The sequence below is a fragment of the Zingiber officinale genome, chromosome 3A, assembly GCF_018446385.1.
Source record: "Zingiber officinale cultivar Zhangliang chromosome 3A, Zo_v1.1, whole genome shotgun sequence".
Taxonomy (NCBI): domain Eukaryota; kingdom Viridiplantae; phylum Streptophyta; class Magnoliopsida; order Zingiberales; family Zingiberaceae; genus Zingiber; species Zingiber officinale.
The window spans coordinates 11,777,953-11,783,940 of record NC_055990.1 but is presented as its reverse complement, the minus strand read 5'-3'; the positions used below and the strand labels follow the sequence as shown (position 1 = coordinate 11,783,940).

General features: G+C 37.4%; 1 long non-coding RNA gene across 1 annotated transcript; it reads right to left on the bottom strand.

Annotated features, from left to right (window-relative positions):
* Window positions 1-372: 372 nt before the first annotated feature.
* On the bottom strand, window positions 373-2,128 carry LOC122051159. Its single transcript, XR_006131370.1, has 2 exons — window positions 1,854-2,128; window positions 373-725 (listed from the first exon to the last, which is right to left on the bottom strand). It is a non-coding gene; the product is annotated as an uncharacterized LOC122051159 (long non-coding RNA).
* Window positions 2,129-5,988: the final 3,860 nt, after the last annotated feature.

The following is a 5,988-nucleotide window of genomic DNA, read 5'->3' as shown; positions in this document are numbered from 1 at the left end:
GGAAGAAACAATACCAGATTCCAGCAATGCAAATAAGTCAATGAAATTCATTACCAAATCTTTGAATAATTCGATCATGACTACTCCTACTGGTGACACATTGCAAAGAAATTCATTACTAGCCAAACCTTTAAACATTAAGAATGAAACATTAACTAAACAACAGTGAAACCTTAACTGAACTCATGGCAGATTAAAATTCCAGCAGTAACAAAAGAATACTGAGCATAGGAAACTGCCAATTCTTAGGAGAAATAAACTCTCATACCACAGTTTAGCTATCCAAGTATACTATTTACTGCAATTGAATTATTTTCTCTACAGCAGAAAGAGTTAAATTAATCATGCGGCAGTTTTCCATTGAAGCAAAACTCACTACTCAAACTTGAAAACTAATCCAGAATAAGGAAAAAGAACATGTTCTCAGCTTTAACAGTTAATCCAACTAACTGACAGGAAGATTACGAAACTAGTAATGCCAGGAAACTTCTCTACAGCAAACTCCAATTAATTGTTCTAACATTCAAAAGAAGCAATCTAAAACAATCCTTAGCAATGCAAAATAAATTCTACTTTAACAGAAACATAAACACCAGCAAATATGATTTCTAAACTCTTCTAGCAAGGTCCCAAGCTTCCATATCCGCCACCACACACACACCACCAACGTCTCCTTGTCGCCTTCCTCTATAACACTTTAGCTTTTCCCTTACTCTTATCTGTATCTGCAGTAGGAGGAAAGTAGTATCTATAAGCTAAAAGCTTAGTAAGTGCTTTCTACTCACAAAATCCGATAAGGAATGCATAAACATAAAAGAAAGCAGGGGGTACATGCTCAACATGAAAATAGCAAATAGAACTACATCATGCATCTCTAAAGGAAACAACCATTTAACTTGCTAGAATTTGCAACTGAGATAAAAGAGCTTGTTCTGTTTGTTTCCAAATTAATACTTTTATACTTTAAAATAATATTCAACTTTACTTGGGCCCGGCATTGTACCACTTTGCGCGCCTTTCTTAATGAGAATTGAGGTAGCTAATCCCAAAACCATTAAGACACTTCTAGACCTTATGTTTAGGGGCAACTTGGAGCCCATCCCTTGGACTTTGTGTCCGGTACATGCCCTTTTAAAAGTAAAATACTTTTCTTTATATCCTTCTTTAAATACTTCTTCTAATAAAATGCCTTGGCATTTATTTAAGCACTTAGTGTGCTTTGATTCTAAATTCTGAAATTTAGGATCAGATTGTAACTTAGTATTACTTTACTTGTACTTCTCTCATTTATTCAGCATACAAGAGATTCTAAACTATATGACACTGATATAAAAATATTAACCAGTACATATTCAAACAAAAACTCCACGATAATTTAAAAAAAAAACAACTATATCACTGAAATGTAATAGGATATGTTCAAACCGAATTCAACAGAATTCCACAGCCACTAAAAGAAGAATACATGGTCATAAGGAACAACTTTTAATCAGCTCACGGCAGTAACGGTTTTCCCCACAACAAGTTGTAAAAACTACCCCATTTTGAATCTTAACAGACCCTTAATCATACTGTAACTTGAAGGAAAAATCTAACTACTTAATCATGCTTGAAATGTAAGGTAATCCATCCAATTAGCATGCTGTGGTAATCAAGGAAAACCCCAAAAAAAACTTCTGCCCGTGCACTAAAAAACATCAACAGATTTAAACCAAAAACCTAAACCAATTTGCTAGATCAAGGTCAAAATCCGAAACCACATACCATGATAAAAGGCTACTGTTGTTCATCTTACAACAAAACATAAAATAAAAACCCGAGAGCTACTCCTACCGCAGGTGAGAAGCACTTACATCGGGTTCTTGGACTTACAACCGAAGAGAAGCGCTCTAGGGTTTCGGTGGAACTTCGATTCCACCTTTTTTTCCTTGTATTTCCCGAGCTCTCCCTGCCGGAATAGTCACCCACGAGTGGAGATCGGCCGGAAAACACCTCGCCGACGTCGTAAGGAGGAAACCCTAGCCTTGGCTGCGATTTCGCCCGAGGGAAGAAAACGGCGTCGCGTGCGTGAGGAGAAAAGGAGAGATTAGGTTTTAGGTTTCGGGAAGGAAATTAATCTCCTTAAATAACCTGGGTTATTTCGGTTCCATCTATTACTTAAATATCTTTGTTCCCACACTTAGTTAACAAAACGAGCTCAGCTCGGTTGGTTGGGTCGAATACTGCTTGGGCCGAGAGACTGGGTTCGAACCCTAGCTCTTGCACTTTGTGTGTTTTTTTTTTTTTAAACTTCCTCCTCTCGGTAAAAATGTCAAACGGACTCCAAAAATTACATAAAAATACTCTAAAAATTTCTAAAAATCCCTAGAATATTTTAAAAGTATTTTCAGACATTTTCAAAGATATTTAGAACTCAAAGTAAGGAAAATTGGGTCGTTATAATTTTGTTCCATATGAATCATAAAACTTAACCACATAACATGCAAACTTGATCTAAGCATATACAAGGCATTATACTTCATGAATAAGCCTATTTGGGTTCAAAACTCTAACCCTAACCTATTTTTCTCAATTTGGCCGAAACATATCAGTAAGGTTTCATATCATTTTATTCCATATGAAGCATAAAACTTAAACATATAACATGCAAATTTAATCTAAGTATATACAAGGCATTGTACAAGCACATACAAGTCACCATACTTCATGAATAAGACTATTTGAATTCAAAATTCTAACCCTAACTTATTTATCTCAATTTGGCAGAAATATAACAGTAGGGTTTCATATCATTTTATTTCATATGAAGCCTAAAACTTAACCATATAACATGCAAACTTGATCTAAGCACGTACAAGGCATTATACTTCATAAATAAGCATGATTGAGTTCAAAACTCTAACCCTAAACCATTTATTTTGTTTAGGCCGAAACATATCAGTAGGGTCTTCATGGTTTTCATTTCATATAAAACATAAAAACTTAGGTTATCAACATGTAAAAATTTTATACATCATGAAGGAGTACAACTACCATGATTTCTATCCAAAATTCTTAACTTAAGGCCTAAAAATCATTTTGGCCGAATCATATGGTAAGTATGTTTTTTTTTTCACAACATGAAGTATGAAACTAAGCCATCAACATATAAAATCCACACCTCATGGAAGCCTAAAATCAAGTATGTTCTCACAAGAAAATTTAATCTCACCCTTCTTGTGTCCTAGGCCGAAACATGGTAAGTAGGGCCTTAGTTTTCCTTTTTTTTTTTCTATCATGAAGCCTACCTTTTATCTTTTTCTTTTTCTTTTTTTTTTTAGCCCTAAGTGACTACCCATATTTACCTTGACTGAAATTTACAAGAGAGACATCTTAAAAATTTCAAAAGAAAACGTTTACGATTTAAACCGATCGAAGATACTTGTACTGCAGTGAGGGGATACTCACATCCTTCGCTAAATTCTCTAAGGAGGGAACCTTGCTTGTGAATCCTTCCTAGAGGAGAGCTTCCTTGCTCCTTGGTCTCGGTAAGAAGAGGAGAGGGAGGGAGAGTCACGGTGAAAGAGAGAGTAGGAGAGAATGAGAGCAAAATGCCAACTCATTTTTTTTTCATTTCTCCCTTTTATTCATCATGAGAGGAGGAGGAAAAACTATATTTTTCTTCCTCCTTTCCTTTACTCTCTTCTTAATGAAAACATTGTCTAGATGCATCCCTTCTTAGAGAGCAAGAAAAGAATATTCTAGAGCATCTCTTCATTAGAGAGGAAGAAGACAATTCTAACTTCTCTTCCCAATAGAAGAGCCTTTACCTCTTTACCTTTAACTATGGTTTCCCTCTCTTTTCTAACCACAATTACTCTTGGTCTAATGGTTATCTTATTCATGCATCTAGTGGGAGGTCCAGAGTTCAAATCCTAGACCTTATATATATTTTTATTTCTACTTTGTTTGTTTAAGTGTTCGGCTAGGAGCAAAAATTTAACTAAGGCATATTTTTATTCATGATAAAAATTATTCTAAAATTTTTTTGCTAAGAACCCTATGGGTGTTACAGTCTCCCATACCTCATAAAAGTTCATCCTCGAACTTAAAATAGCTCGGGGTATTTTTGTCTCATATCGTCTTCACGTTCCCAAGTGGCTTCTTCAAACCGCTGATTTTGCCATAAAACCTTTACTAAAGGTATTTCCTTGTTCCTTAGCCTTTTAATATCTCGGTCTAATATCCGAATCGGTCGACTCGCATAGCTCAGGTCCTCTTGAACTTGAACTGTCTGTGGTTCGATCACTTGATCCGTGCTACCCATGTACTTCTTAAGCATTGAGACATGGAACACGTTGTGAATAGCCGACATCTCTGGTGGTAGCTCTAGTTCATAAGCCACCTTGACAACTCTTTTCAAAATTTGATATGGTCCTACATATCGAGGACTTAGTTTTCCCTTCTTTCCGAATCTCATCACTCCTTTCATAGGAGCTACTTTGAGGAATACTGAATCCCTGACGATGAATTCCAGCGGCCTACGTCGCTTATCTGCATAATTCTTCTGCCGACTCTGAGCAGTCTCTATTCTTTGGTGGATGTTCTGTATTGCACGGGTGGTGTTGTCGATAAGATCGCTTCGGAATCCCATTGTAACGCCCGAAAATTCTCGAAACTGCATTATAAATATTCTACGATTTTTTCTGGAATTTTTAGATATTTTTCCGGAATTTTCCGAGTAGCGGAAGCAGCAAAAATAAATAGAACCGCAAAATAGCTTAGGCGGGAATCGAACCCGAGACCTATGGTTTAGGGATAATGTTAGTAACCGGTTGAACTCAGCAGGGCCGTGCTGAAAGAAAGAGGAATCGATTATATTTATCTTACAGTTGGGTTCAATAATCCACTTAATATAAATTAAGAACTTAAGTTGGGTTTGGTTTAATTTGGTTCGGCAGCCCTCTCCTCACAAAAAACCTTACGCCGAACACCTCTCTTCTCTTCCTCCTTCTCTCGGCGCCACACCAAGAAGACCTAGGTTCTCTCCCTAGGGCCCCAAGGTCACTTTCCGGCGATGATTTCAGCACACGGACGTTCCCCTCCGCGAGTAGAACACGTGGGCGCGAGCGAATCGTCGAGAAGTCGTCTCCACCAGAATTCTTAGCGATTAGATTTGTAAGAAATCTAGCACACAAGGTAAGAAACCCCTCACCTGCAGTATAATAGCTTCCGTTGGAGTTTTTATGCTTTAGTTAGATGTATGCGGATATTTATCGATATCTAGGGTGTATTTAACTCTCTTCGCAGATTAGGGATTTAGTTGAGCACCTCTAGATGGGCCGGGCACGTCTTCCCTCTTCAGATAGGAGGTTAGACGTTGTCGGGTGCCTAGAGGTGGTCTCCCTAATAGGGAGAAGAGTTAGAGCATCCTAGGGGCTCGATTAAATGTCTAGCTCAGTAATAGACAGTTTAAATGACTTATTAAATGCACTAGAAGCATTTACAACAGCAAATTAGTTTATTCCAACTTATGTAGGACTACAGTCCAATGGGTGGGCTCCCACAGTCGCCTCTAGGTTCAGACAACCTAGTTCTAGGTTCAGATAACCTAGATTCAGCAAAATAAGTATATAGCATTCAGTATTTTACTTTCAGTGGCACTGCATGGATTAGATATCCATTGGGTTGGACTCCATAGTCGTCCCTAGGTTTAGCTAACCTAGTAAACCCTACTAGATTCGGAACTTGCAATCCGGGTTTGGATAGGGATGCGCATAGCAAGTACAGTTGCTGGGCCCATCAAGATGTTTAGTATTTTCACTTATTATATGTGTAGCTTTTCAAATTCACAATCAATTATGTGAGTTCAGCTTAGTTTCAGTACCAGCTCAGTTAGTTTAGTACAGATCATGATCAGTTTAGTTTAGTTCCATGATTTGTTTTCAGTTTCAGTTTTCATGCTCAGCTCTATTTTTGCAAGTATGATAGCTTATGTTCAGTTCTTGA